Genomic DNA, 13,873 nt, shown 5'->3' on the forward strand with positions numbered 1-13,873 from the left:
GCACCTTTCATCACCAGCCTCAAGGTGCATTCACATAATACATAAATATATAAATCACCAGAGTATTTTTTAAAACATTAAACAAGCAAAAAAAAAAAAAACAAAACAAACCCATTGCCGTCGAGTCAGTTCCGACTCAGAGCAACCCTATAGCATTGCGTTGTAATTACGATTTTGAACTGTTAGAAGATGAGGCAGGTGGGTACCAGCCTAACAGACAACGTCGGATTTTTGCTTGCATCCTGCTAGTTGAGGATCGAGTTCTATATACTAGACCACCTCTTGACTCCACCCTGACTCTGGCCTTGGAGTTCTTAAAAGAAGTGTGTCAGCAGCTTTTGACAACCCAGAGCTCAGACAGCAACAAGCCACGTGATACAACTTAACCTCTAGCCACCTAGAACTTTATAGACTCCAGTGGGAAAACTCAAACAGTGCTCAAGAGCAAATGGTGTTGTTGTTTGGTGCCGTTGAGTCAGCTCTGACTCATAACAACCCTATAGGACAGAGTAGAACTACCGCATAGGGTTTCCAAGGAGCAACTGATGGATTCGAACTGCTGACCTTACGGTAGCAGCCAAATGCTTAACCATCATGCCACCAGGGCGCCTCAGGAGCACACAGACATATAAAAAGTAAATAGCCAACATGAGAAGGCAGAAACGGACAGCAACTGGTTGAATGGACACAGGGGAACCGCAGAGTGGAAACGGGGAGCGTGCTGTCACATTGTGGGGATTGCAACCAATGTCACAAAATAATATGTGTATAAATTGTAGAATGAGAAATTAACTTGAACTGTAAACTTTGATCTAAAGCACAAAAAAATTAAATAGCCACCTTTGCATAAAGTAGTTTTAGATCTGGGCTAGATTACATCCCAGCTTTGCCACTTGCTAACTGTGTGACCTTGGGTAGGTTACTTAACCTCTCTGTGCCTGAGATTTCTCATCCATACAACAGGAATGATACAAGTACCAAACCCATCAGGGTTAAATGAGTTGCTTTGTATAGTGCCAAGCACACGCAGGTGCTCAATAAATACTAACTTTTAGAGTTTTATTGGAGCCCTGGTGGCACAGTGGTTAAGCATTCAGCTGCTAACCAAAAGGTCGGCACTTCAGATTCATCGGTGGCTCCTTGGAAACCCCATGGGGCAGTTCTACTCTGTGCTGTAGAGTCGCTATGAGTCAGAATCCACTCAACCAACGGCAGCGGGTTCGGTTTTGGTTTTACTTTTATTATTGTCATTCAGCAGAGTGGTTTGCACGGTCTGCCCACACCCAGGATTTTCATGGCCAATTCAGTACTCCCCACTGGGCTCAGAAGCAGACATCTCCTCCTCCCACCCCGATAACAGGAAGTCCATCTCACCTCTGTCACTCCCGGCTCAACACTGCACAGTGGCTGCCCGCGGCTGAGCCCTCAGCCTGGGTTTTCTAGAATGAACATATGAACATCTGTGACTTTCATAATAAGGAGGGAAGGGCTATAAACACTGTTTTTAAAATAAATACAGCAAAAAAAATCAAAAGGTAGATAAATCAACACGTATTGTTAAACCTAGTCAGCTTCTTATTCCAAGTGTTGTCTGATTTTGTGACTGAAAAACTATGCCATCGGGGCCATCCCTGTTTCAGCCTATAGCTCTGTCCTTCACCCATTCCTCCTGCTCCAGACCTCAGGGCCTCTCCTTGTCTAAAAAATTTAGCTCAGACTACTAAATCTGACAGCCCAGGACCTCTCTGCCCTGTCGCGACTCTCCCTTCCTGCGTGACTTCCCAGCACTGTTCCCTACAAGCCCTCCTCACCACCAGCATACACCCAAACTCAACCGCTGACGATCTACTGTGTCTTCTGCCTGGCAATTCCAAGGCAGCCTCTTCCCGCCATCCAGGGCTCTCATTGAGAGGTGGGGGCTAGCGTCCCACCCCTAGAGTCTGGGCAGGCCTGTGAGTACCTTGACCAATAGAGTATGGCAGAAGTGCTGCTGGGCCAGTTCTGGGCCTTTAAGAAAACTGGCAGCTTCCACCTTGGTCTCTAAGAGCCTGAACCACAACATAAGAAATCTGACATCCCTTCTGGAGAGACTACACGAAGAGGCCCTGAGTCTGTATGGAGAGACAGAAGGGCTCATTTGAGCCCAGCCTTCCAGCTGTTTCCACCAAGGTGCCAAGTATATGAGCGATGCCATCTTGGAAACTTCATAACATCCAATTTGAATACCACTGAGCAGGGCTGAATTCCTGATCTACAAAATCCGTGAGCTGTAATGCACTGGTTGTTGGTTTAAGCTGCTAAGTTTTGGGGTCCCCCACGCATCTTCAGTTTGTCTCATGTGGGGGCTTGCATGTTGCTGTGATGCTGGAAGCTATGGCACGGTATTCAAATATCAGCAGGGTCACCCGCGGCAGACAGGTTTCCATTGAGCTTCCAGACTTAGACTAGGAAGAAGGACCTGGCAGTCTACTTCTGAAAAGAATTAGCCAGTGAGAACTTTATGGATAGCACTGGATCATTGTCTAATATAGTGCCGGAAGATGAGCCCCTCAGGTTGGAAGGCTCTCAAAAGACAACAGGGGAAGAGCGGCCTCCTCCAAGTGGAGTCCACTGTAATAACGTGAATGGAATCAAGCTTTTGGGACCTTCATTTGCTGATATGGCACGACTCAAAATGAGAAGAAACAGCTGCAAACATACATTAATAATTGGAACATGAACATGGAATGTACAAAATATGAATATGGGAAAATTCGGAATTGTCAAAAACGAAATGGAACGCATAATTTGATATCCTAGGTATGCTTGGTAGAGTAGAGGGTAAGCGAAAAAGAGGAAGACCCTCAATGAGATGGATTGACACAGTGGCTGCAACAATGGGCTCCAGCATGACAACGGCTGTGAGGATGGTGCAGGACCAGGCAGTGTCTCATCCTGTTGTATGTAGGGTTGCTATGAGTCGGAGCTGACTGGACAGCAACTAAGAACAACAATGACAAGTTTTGGGGTAGTTTATTCCCACTCCTCTGCCAGATGAATGGCCTTAGTTCTTCTTCCTTTAAAAAACAAAAACAAAGAACAACTTTATTGAGGCATGACATAAGATAAATGGACCTCACGTATATAAAGTATATAATTTGTTAAGGTTTGATTCACAGATATACCCATAAAGCCATCACTACGATCGAGAAAATGAACGTATCCATTACCCCCAAAATTTCTTCCAACCACTTGCTAATCCCTTCATCCCACCCGTCCCCAGCCAGCCCCTGATCTGCTTTCTGTCACCACAGATTAGATTGCATTTTCTGGAGTATCCTTTTGGCAAGGAGAGGAGGTTCTGACCTCTTTCACTCAGCATGATTATTTTGAGATTGATCCATATCGTCGAGTAGCTCAATAGTTTGTTTCTTTTTATTGCTGAGTAGTATTCCATTGTAGGGATGCACCACAATTCATTTTCAGGTTCGGATTTCATAAAGTTGCTATGAACGTTCACACTCAAGTCCTGGTATGGACATGTGTATCCTTTTCTCAGGAAAATACCTGGGAGTGGAATGGCTGGATCGTATGATAGGTGCATATTAACTTTTCAAGAAGCTGATGGATGGCTTTCTGAAGTGGTTGACCGTTCTACATTTCCACCAGCAGTGTTTGAGAGTTCCGCTTTGTCCACATCCCCACCCAAACTGTGATCCGTTTTGTTTTTGTTTGTTTTTAATTTTAGCCATTCTAAATATAATAAGCATGTAGTAGTATCTCAGTGTGGCTTTTATTTTCATTTCCCTAATACCTAGTGATGTTGAGCTTTTTCACGGGTTTGTCGTCCATACATCTTCTTTGGTGAAGGGTCTATTCAAATTTTTTGCCTTTTTTTTTTTTTTTTAATTAGAGTGTTTGTTTCATTACTGTTGAGTTTGGAAGTTCTTTATGTATTAAGTTTTGGGAGTTGTTTGTATATTTTAGACACAAGTCCTGTATCAGATACGTGCTTTGTAAAGATTTTTTTTCTAGTCTATAGCTTGTCTTTTCATTCTCTTTTGAATGACAAGTTTTAAATTTTGATGAAGCCCAGTTTAATCAATTTGTCCTTTTATGGATTGCGCTTTTTGTGTTATATCTAAAAACTTTTGCTAAGCCTTGGTTTCCTTTTCTATAAAATGGGGATAATAATGGAGCCTGTGTCTTTGGGTGGTTAGGAGGATTCAGTGAGATAATGCTTTTAAGGCATTTTGCTCAGGGTCTGGTACACAGCAAGAGCTTAGAAAATGGTAGCGGTAGTCTCCCTCTGTATCACTGCAAAAGTGGCTTGGGGGCAGTGTCTGACCTCCCCCAACCCCACAAGGGGAAGGAGAACCAAGATCAACAGTGCAAGGCTGATTCCCACGAGGTGGAGGCCAGACAAACCTTCTCTCTCCGCCATCTTTACTAATTCTGACACCAGCTGTCCCTCCCACAGCACTCTCTACTGGGTTCAATAATTCAGTGCAGTGGCCGCACAGAACCCACAGACCGTACTCACGATTATGGGGTTTATTATAAGGGAAGTCACAGTTACAATTCAAGCTCAACAACACACAGGATACAGTTCTTTCATCGGGATAGCCTCTTCCCAGCCATGATCCCAGGCACACCTCTCCGTGGCCCTCAGTCTTTGCCCGAAAGCACTCAGCTTTTTCTCTCCACAGGCCAGGAAGCCCACCGCACTGTCTCCTACTGGTCTCTCCTTCCTTGGTGGTAGTGGGCTCTCCTCTTTGCTCTGGAACTGGCTCTCTTTTAAGGTAAAACTGACCAATCCCCTTGTTAAGCCACAATTACCCTATCACACAGTCACCTGGGTGGGGGTTACAAGACCGTGGCTAGAAAGGCCACACACAAAAGTAATTAATCCACCGCGATCACATACATTTCTGAAATGTCCTTACCTTCAACTTTCATCCATCTAAATCCCCACCTATCCTTTAAAGACTAACTCAGTGTCCCCTGCTTCTTCCAGAACATGGGTCAGAAGGCATTTATCCTCCTTGCCACCTCCCATCCCCATTGCACTTAAGCCCTTACTCTCTTCTGAAATGGAATGTTTCCACCTACTGGGGTAGATTGCTGCAGTAATGGCCCCAATTTGTTCATGCCTCCCTATCTCTGTGCCCTCTGACACATCCCACAAGGACTCTGGGCTGGGTCATATGATTGCTGTGGCCAATGAGACAGTAGCATCCGTGATACAAGCAGAAATCTGAAAAGTGGTGGACCATTTGGAGCTTGCTGCGTTGCTGCTTCTGGACCCCTGTGACCCTTGGGCCAATCTGCTGGAGGTTGAGACATGTGGCCCAGTTACCCCTGTCATCCCCCTGACAGCCGCCCAACTGCTAGGCATGTAAGTGAGGCCAGGGAGGACCAGCCAGCCACCTGCTGACCTGCCAACTGACCAGAGAAGAGAAGCGATTTTCCCAAGGTAACACGGTGAGGGAATGAGGCAATAGGTGAGCTCACTCGGTGAATATTTTTTGAGCACTTGCTGTGTGCCAGGCTTTGGGAATGCAGCAGTGAACAAAACAGAGTCCTTCCCTTGACTGGGGAGATAGACAGTGCACAGCTGATGGATGCGGAGCGTGTCGGTTTCCAGTGATCCATGCTGTAAAGCAAAGCAAAGCTGGGTGAGGGGGAAGAGAGTGATGGAGTGGGGTTGCTGCTTGAGATAGAGAGGGCAAGGAAGGCTTCTCTAGGAGCTCACATCAGAGAAGAGACCAGAACAAGGTGAGGGAACTAGCCATGTAGGTCTCTAGAGGAGAGAGTAACAGGCAGGGGGAACCACAGATGGAAAGACCCTGAGATGGGAATAGGACAGACTTGAGAAGCAGCAGTGTGGCCAGTGAAAGTAGACTGCAATGAACAGGGGGAAATGAGGTCAGAAATGAAACCAGGGGCCTTCTAAATCAGGTAGAACTTGGGAATTTATTCTGTGTGATGAGACGTCAATAGAGTGTTACAGTCAAGGGAGTCCCATGTTCTGATTTCTGTTTTAGAAGGATCACTCTGGCTTCCGTGTAGACAGGAGACGATAGGGTACAGGAGTGGGATCATAGATAGGAGCTGATGATGGCTTGGACCAGCGTGGTAGCAGTGGAGGTGGTGAGGGGTAGTCAAATCAAGATACTGTACTTTATGGACTCAAAGACCTCATTAGGTGTAAGATACACTGTGTAGTTTTAAAACATGGCCTCAAATTCTTTGACACTCCTCTTGTGGAGAAGTGGAGTTCCGCGTGCCTTCCCTTTGAATCTGGGTGGGGTTTTGTCTGCTTCAACCAATAAAATACAGCAGAAGTGATGCTATGTAGCTGCTGGGACTAGGTCATAAAAGTCCATGCAGCTTCCAAGTTGCTCGGTGGAGCACTCACTCTTGGAACCCTGAGCTGCCATGATGGAGAGATCAGATGGAGAGTCCACTTGGAGAAGCCCTGAGAATATATGTTTCTATGTTTATTAACATGTCATCAGGAGGGATCAGTCTCTAGGGAAGGACATCATGCTTGGTGAAGTAAAGGGTCAACGAAAAAGAGGAAGACCTCAATAAGGTGGATTGACACAGTGCAGTGACTTCAATAGTGAGCTCAAGCATAGCAATGATTGTGAGGATGGTGCAGGACCGGGCAGTGTTTTGTTCTGTTGTGCGTAGGGTTGCTATGAGTCGGAAGTGACTCGATGGCACCTAACAACAACACAACAACATGTTTATTAATTTCCCAGGGCTGTTGGAACAAAATCACGAACTAGGAGACATCTAAGAATGGAAATGTATCATCTCACTGTTCTGGAGGCTAGGAGTCTGCATTCAGAGCCTTGGCAGAGCCGTGTTCTCTCTTGCAGCTCTAGGGAACGATCTTTGTTTGTCTCTTCAGTTTCAGGTAGCCCCAGGTGTTTTCTGGAGCTCACTTAGCCATCTTGCCCTTGTGTCTCTGTCCTCCTTTTAGAAGGACTGCACTCTACTTTGGATTAGATTGTATTAGAAGCCACCCAACTGAGGTATGACCTCATGTGAATTTAAGTGATACCATCTTCAAAGACCCTATTTTCAAACAAGTTGACATTCACAGGTACTGGAGGTTAAGACTTCAGCATATCCTTTGGGGGGATACCATTCTATCCGTAACACTATGGATGGATGGATGGATGGACGGACGGACGGACGGACAGATGTAAACTGATGTCCAATGACCCCCCAACTATTCATGTCATCCTAGCCCAGGGGCCAGACATGTGAGTAAAGATGCCTCCAGGTGATTCTAGCCTCCAACCTTTGGAGTCACCCCAGTGAATCAAGTCTTCCCAGCTGAGATTTCAGACATTGTGAAACGGAGACAAGCAATCCTTGTTGTGCCTTATCTGAATTCCAGACCCCCATAATCTGTGCGCGTAGTAAAATGCTTGTTGTTTTATGCAACTAAGTTTTGGAATGGTTTGTTATGCAGTAATAAATAACTAGACCATACACCATTATTAGCCACTACTAAGAATTAAAAAAAAAAATATTGTACTTTGTCAATTTTAAGAACCTTCCCAATTTCAGAAACAATACCAAATTGATGAAAGAAGAACCAGTAGGATTTGCTGATGTCTTGGATGAGAGAAAGACAAGAGTCAAGAGGTGGGGGTGATGCCAAGGTTTTTGGCCCAAGCAGCTGGATGGATGGTGACACCATTTCCAGAGCTGTAGAACACTGGGGATCGAATGAGTGCGTGCTGTTTGGGGGTCAGTACCGACAGGACTGCCTGGCTCAGGTGTGGGACAGAAAACAATTCCTGGAGAATACCTGGCAGAGTTGCTTCCACGTCTGTGTTCCCGCAAACCCCGTTCTCTCCTCTGTGCTGTACCACAGGAGGGCTGATCCTTGCAGGCTGCACTCCCCAGGTTCCTGAGTCAGCTGGTTTCTGGCTTGGTTTGGCTAGTAGAAGGTTGGCGGTTGACTGGAGGGCAAGAGGAACGGAAAAGCCAGGGTATTTCTCCCCTTCTCTCTCTGCTGTAGGTAACAACTCCAGTCTCCAGCAGTGTCTGCATCTCTCCCATGACTCCAGCTTCTGCTAACCATGCCCACCATGGCTTCAGCTTCCAGCTGGCGACCTCAGTCCCTGAGTTCTGGTAACCTCACTTCTTCCGTTGACCCTCCACTTAGGGGTGGCAGCAGCTTCCTGTTCTAGCAGATTTCTGGGTCCCATCACCTGTCTAACCAACCTCTCCACCAGTTCCTTTTGTTGTAAATAGGTAGTCATTTCTGTTTTCCTGGGTCGATCCTGACCATGGGACCACAGGCTGGGGACTTAAGTGAAACCTTGTAGCCTCAGGTGAGAGGCAGAGGCCTTGCACAGTCCCACCTTGCGCAGACTCCCGGGCTCCAGGGTGTTTACCAACCTCTCACCTCAGGGTTTGCTCACTCCTAACCTCTGTGCTTTTGTACCAGGCATTCCCTCTGTCGGTAATACTTGGTTTGCACGAATCCTTGGCAACCTCCTTTCTCAAATCCCAGGGCAGAAGCCCTTGCCTTCTCTAAGTCTTTTAGCTGTGCCTCAGCCGTCTCACCTCCTGCCTGTTGCTTGTCAGCGCCTGCTTTGCTCAGTGTGCACGTGCTGAAATGCTGCTTGGTAAAACTTTATGCCGTTTCCTACCTCCGTACTTTTGCAGATTGTCTCCTTGCACCTAGAGCGCCCTCCCCATGGCTCACAGCTCCCCTCTGTGACTGGAAAGCTCCTACTCAGCCTTCAAAACCCCATTCAAGTCTCGCATCTTCTGGGAAGTAAGTCACTTCTGGCAGACCCCCACCTCCGACCGAGAGGCAAACTCCCACATTCACGCTGCTGTCAACAGTTCCTATCATACTACGCTGTAGCAACTTCACACGTACAAAACCTCCAGCTCCTTGGAGGCAGGGGCCAAGTCACAGACTTTGATCCAAGCACCAGAAACCCTGAATAACTCTTTGTTGAATGCCTACCTGCTAGATGCCTGGTTAACCAGAGGTTTTCAGTTGTTGAAAGCAAGTGCCTTAGGGCTTCCTAGTTGAGTTATAAGACTCCCTTCTGAACCTTCGTGCAGCCCATTAGCCTCTATCCTGGGACAATATTTAAAAAAAAAAAACCCAAACCCGTTGCCATCAAGTTGATTCTGACTCATAGTGACTCTATAGGACAGAGTACAACTGCCCCATAGGGTTCCCAGGGAGGGCCTAGTGGATTCAAACTGCTGACTCTTGGTTAGTAGCCGTAGCTCCTAACCACTATGCCACCAGGGCTCCCAGGGCAATATTAGGCAGGAGGAAGTCAATAAATGCCAGCTGACATGACCATTTTGTTTCTTTCTCTTCCTAACCCCCCACCTTTTCTTTCTTTTTTTAAAGCTTTTGGCTCTTGTTAATTTTATGTAGTTGTTTTACTTATTTTTATTTTTTCCTTTATATTTTGAAATAATTTCAAGTGTAGAGGAAAATGGCAATAATAGTACTAACAGCTCCCATAATACCCTTCACCCAGAGTCCCCAAATATTAACATTTTGCCTAATTTTGCGTTATCACGCCTTCTCTCTCTCCCTCTATATAGTTAAAAAAAAAAACAAAAAACCCTTTGCCTTTGAGTCAATTCTGACTCTAGTGACCCTACATATGATTACATAGTCACATGTGATATGTATATGTTACACGTTGTTGTTATTTGCTCTCGAGTATTACATGGACCTAATCTGTAGTTTACATATTATTGTTTTCTCAGGAGTCCTGGTTGCACAGTGGTTAAGCACTTGGCTGCTAATCAAAAGGTCGGAGGTTCGAACCCACCAGCTGCTTCGCAGGAAAAAGATGTGGCATTTGGCTTCCATAAATATTACAGCCTTGGAAATCCTATGGGGCAGTTCTACCCTGTCCTATAGTGTCCCTATGAGTCGGAATTGACTCACCCGCAGTGGGTTTTGGGTTACTGTTTTCTCAGAACCATTTGGGAGAAAAGTTGCAGACATGATGCCCCTCTATGCCTAATTATTTCCTTGTGCATTTTCTTTCTTTTTATTGTGCTTTAAATGAAGGTTTACAAAACAAACTAGTTTCTCAAACAATACACATGTTGTGTCGTGACATTATCTGCCAGCTCTGCGAAGTGTCCACAGTCTCCCTTTCCTAACATCAGGTTCCCCATTTCCATTCATCCAGCTTTCCTGTCCCCTCCTGCCTTCTCATCCTTGCCCCTGGGCTGGTGTGCCCCTTTAGTCTCGTATCCACGGTTGAGCTACGTGTATTATTGTTTTATGGGCCCGTCTAATCTTTGGCTGAAGGGTGAACCTCAGCGTGACTTCAGTACTAGTTAAAAGGGTGTCTGGGGGCCATACTCTCAGGGTTTCTCCAAACTCTGTCAGGCCAGTAAGTCTGGTCTTTTGTGAGTTAGAATTTTGTTCTACATTTTTCTCCTGCTCTGTCTGGGGCCCTGTATGTGGCCCCTGTCAGAGGGGGCGGTGGTGGTAGTTGGACACCATCTAATGTGCTTCCTTGTGCATTTTCTAAGAACACGGACATTATCTTATAGAACAAAAGTCCAGTTATCAAAATCAGGAAATTTAACACTGATACAATTCTGCTATCTAATCCACAAACCTCATTCAAATTTCACCAGTTGTCCCAATGGTGTCTTGAATGGACAAATCTGTGTTTCCTTTTCCCAGGGTCCAGTCGAGGATTGCACATGGCGTGAATCTGGGAGAGCTCCCAGACCTCCTTTGTCCTTCAGGACCTGACATTTTTGAAGAGTCCAGGCAGGCGGTTTTATTTCCTCACGGGTTTAAAATCCTAAGATTTCACCTCTCATCCTGTTGTTACCAAACTCTTTTTTTTTCAGACTTGGGGAAGGGACTCTTGGCAGGGCCCTTGTAAAATCTTAAATAAACTACGTGAACAAATTCCACTTTGACCACTCTCTTGTTAAAATTCCTTAAAAAAATTTCACTCGTTGGGCCCAAAGGACTTGAACAAAAGCCGGGCTTCTCCTAGTAGTCGCTGTTCCTCAGAAGATTTTATATGCCGTTTAATGATTTTTCACCAAGAGTTTTTTTTGCTCTTAAAGTTGAATTAATTGAATTTTAATTCAGCAGGATTGCCCTCTAAAAGGGGAGCCCTGGCTCAGCAGGTTGAGTTGAGGCCTTTACACTTCACGAAGGCCTTTTTCAAGGCCGGTAGAATTCTGAGGGGTAGAAACTCAGCCCTGCAGCACCTGAAACTCTGTTCTGGAATGATTTCCTCACCTCTGTTTTGGACCAGGAAACCTGGCGGTGTAGCGGTTAAGAGCTATGGGTACTAACCAAAAGACTGGCAGTTCAAATCTACCAGGGGCTCCTTGGAAACCCTATGGGGCAGTTCTTCCCTGTCCTATAGAGACGCAATGAGTTGGAACCCACTTGATGGCAATGGATTTGGTTTTGGTTTGGTTCTTTTGGACCATAATGAAAAAATCCCCCCCCACCCCTTTTTCTTTCCTAGCAGAAGAAAACAATGAAATGGCCCAAGGACCTCTGACTTGATCTCCTCAGCCTCTCAGATTTGATTCTCCCAACTTTGATATGGGAAGTTTAAGAGCCTTCACCTACTGCCCAAGTGACCCTCCTGTTAGCTTCAACCCGGTAACAATGCCATTTTCCTTCTGATTCTTTCAGAAGGTCACTCTCTCTTTAAAAACAAAACAAATAACTTTTAACTTTTTTTTTTTTAATTTTTCATTGTGCTTTAAGTTTACAAGTCAATCTCTCATACTAAAATTTATATACACCTTGTTATGTACTCCTAATTGTTCTCCCCCTAGTGAGACAGCTCGCTCTTTCCCTCCACTCTGTCTTTTCCTGTCCATTCTGCCAGCTCCTGACCCCCTCTGCCCTCTCATCTCCCCTCCAGACAGGAGCTGCCCCCATAGTCTCTTGTATCTACTTGATCTAAGAAGCTTATTCTTTACCAGCATCATTTTCTATCCCATTGTCCAGTATAGTCCCTGTCTAAAGAGTTGGCTTTGGGAATGGTTCCTGTCCTGTGCTAACAGAAGGTCTGGGGACCGTGACCACTGGGGTCCTTCTAGTCTCAGGCAGACCAGTAAGTCTGGTCTTTTTACAAGAATTTGGGGTCTGCCTTCCACTGCTCTCCTCCCTCAGGGGTTCTCTGTTGTGTTCCCTGTTAGGGCAGTCATCGGTTGTAGCCGGGCACCATCTAGTTCTTCTGGTCTCAGGCCGATGGAGTCTCTGGTTTATGTGGCCCTTTCTGTCTCTTGGGCTCGTAATTACCTTGTATCTTTGGTGTTCTTCATTCTCCTTTGCTCCAGGTGGGTTGAGACCAATTGATGCATCTTAGATGGCCACTTGCTAGCGTTTAAGACCCCAGACGCCATTCTCCAAAGTGGGAAAACTTTTAATTTTTATTTAAAAAAAAATTTGAACAGCTAAACTTGGTTAAAATTCAAAAAATATAAAAGACTTGTACCAAGAAAATTCTAGGCCTTCTCTTCTGACCCTTAGCTCCACTGCACCGTCCTGCTGGCTCAGGTTTCGCAGGATCCTAGAATCCTTTCATCCTATGAATTTTGTTGAATAAATCAGCAACTGAGGGGCCAAACCGTGCCATTTCCTCCCAGAATACTCCCCTCTCTCTATTTTCATGATCAGCCTAGCCTGGGTTTCAGTAAATGAATGAATAAAAACCCGTTCTCAGAATTTTATAAAACATTCTGCCTTTAAATGGACTTTGTCACAGTGGTTAAGAGCTCAGCTGCTGACCAAAAGGCCGGCAGTTCGAATCCACCAGCCGCTCCTTGGAAACCCTATGGGGCAGTTCTGCTCTGCCCTATAGGGTCGCTAGGAGTCAGAATCGACTCGGTGGCAATGGCAACAAGGGCAGAGACACACTGGGCTCAGAGAGCCGCCACCCCACTTCTGCAGCCTGCAGGGAGCTGGCAGAGGCCAAATGAAGGGCTGCCTGTGACCTCAGATGCCTGATCCATGAAGCCACGGCCGGGTTTTTCAGGTTTTTTCAGACTGCTCTTGTGAACAACCAGAAAGGAAGAAAAAGCCTATTTCCTCTCTGGGAAAGATGGCTTGAAAAAGTCAGGGGCTCCAGGCAGGGCCAGGCAAGGGGAGGCCCCTCCCCACCCACTCCTTCCACCTGTAGCAGCTGCCACCCCCGCTGGCTTCATTTGAGCAGACAGAAACCGGAAACTCAGAAACTTATTTCTCCAAAGGGGGCATTTACTGCGCAAAGTTCTAAGGAAGCACTGTCCGTAGGTTCTCCCTCCTCTGACCGCTGTCTGCAATGTGAGCATTACCCTCATTTTATGGACGCAGGAACTGAGGTTCAGAGAGGTCAAGCAACCTGCGCGCAGTCACACAGCCAGGAAGTGGCAGAGCTGGGATTTGAATCCAGGAGTGTCGTAACACCCAAGACTTCCCCATGACCCCATCCTCCTGCCTCCCTCCCAGAACTGGGGGAGAGGGCCGGGCTCAGGATCTCCTCACAGCATTGACAGTGGCCTGTGCATTGACTTAACTGATGTAAGCTTTAATGACCTGGTTACTGTCTAGGTACCAGGCACTGCTCCTAGCGCTTTAGGAACATTACCTCATTTAAAGTTCCTAAAGGCCTGCGGGGTATGTATTGTTACCATCCCATTTCACAGATGGGAAAATGTGGTCTGGAGGTGAAGGAACTTGAGCAAGGTCACACAGGAAATCGTGGAACTGGGGTTTGGGTGGTTTGGTGGTAGAATTCTCACCTTCTGTGAAGGAAATTAGAGCCCTGGTGGCACCATGGTTAAGTGCTACCGCTGCTAACCAAAAGGTCGGCAGTTCAAATCCAGCAGCTGCTCC

The sequence above is a fragment of the Elephas maximus genome, chromosome 27 (assembly GCF_024166365.1).
Source record: "Elephas maximus indicus isolate mEleMax1 chromosome 27, mEleMax1 primary haplotype, whole genome shotgun sequence".
Classification (NCBI taxonomy): domain Eukaryota; kingdom Metazoa; phylum Chordata; class Mammalia; order Proboscidea; family Elephantidae; genus Elephas; species Elephas maximus.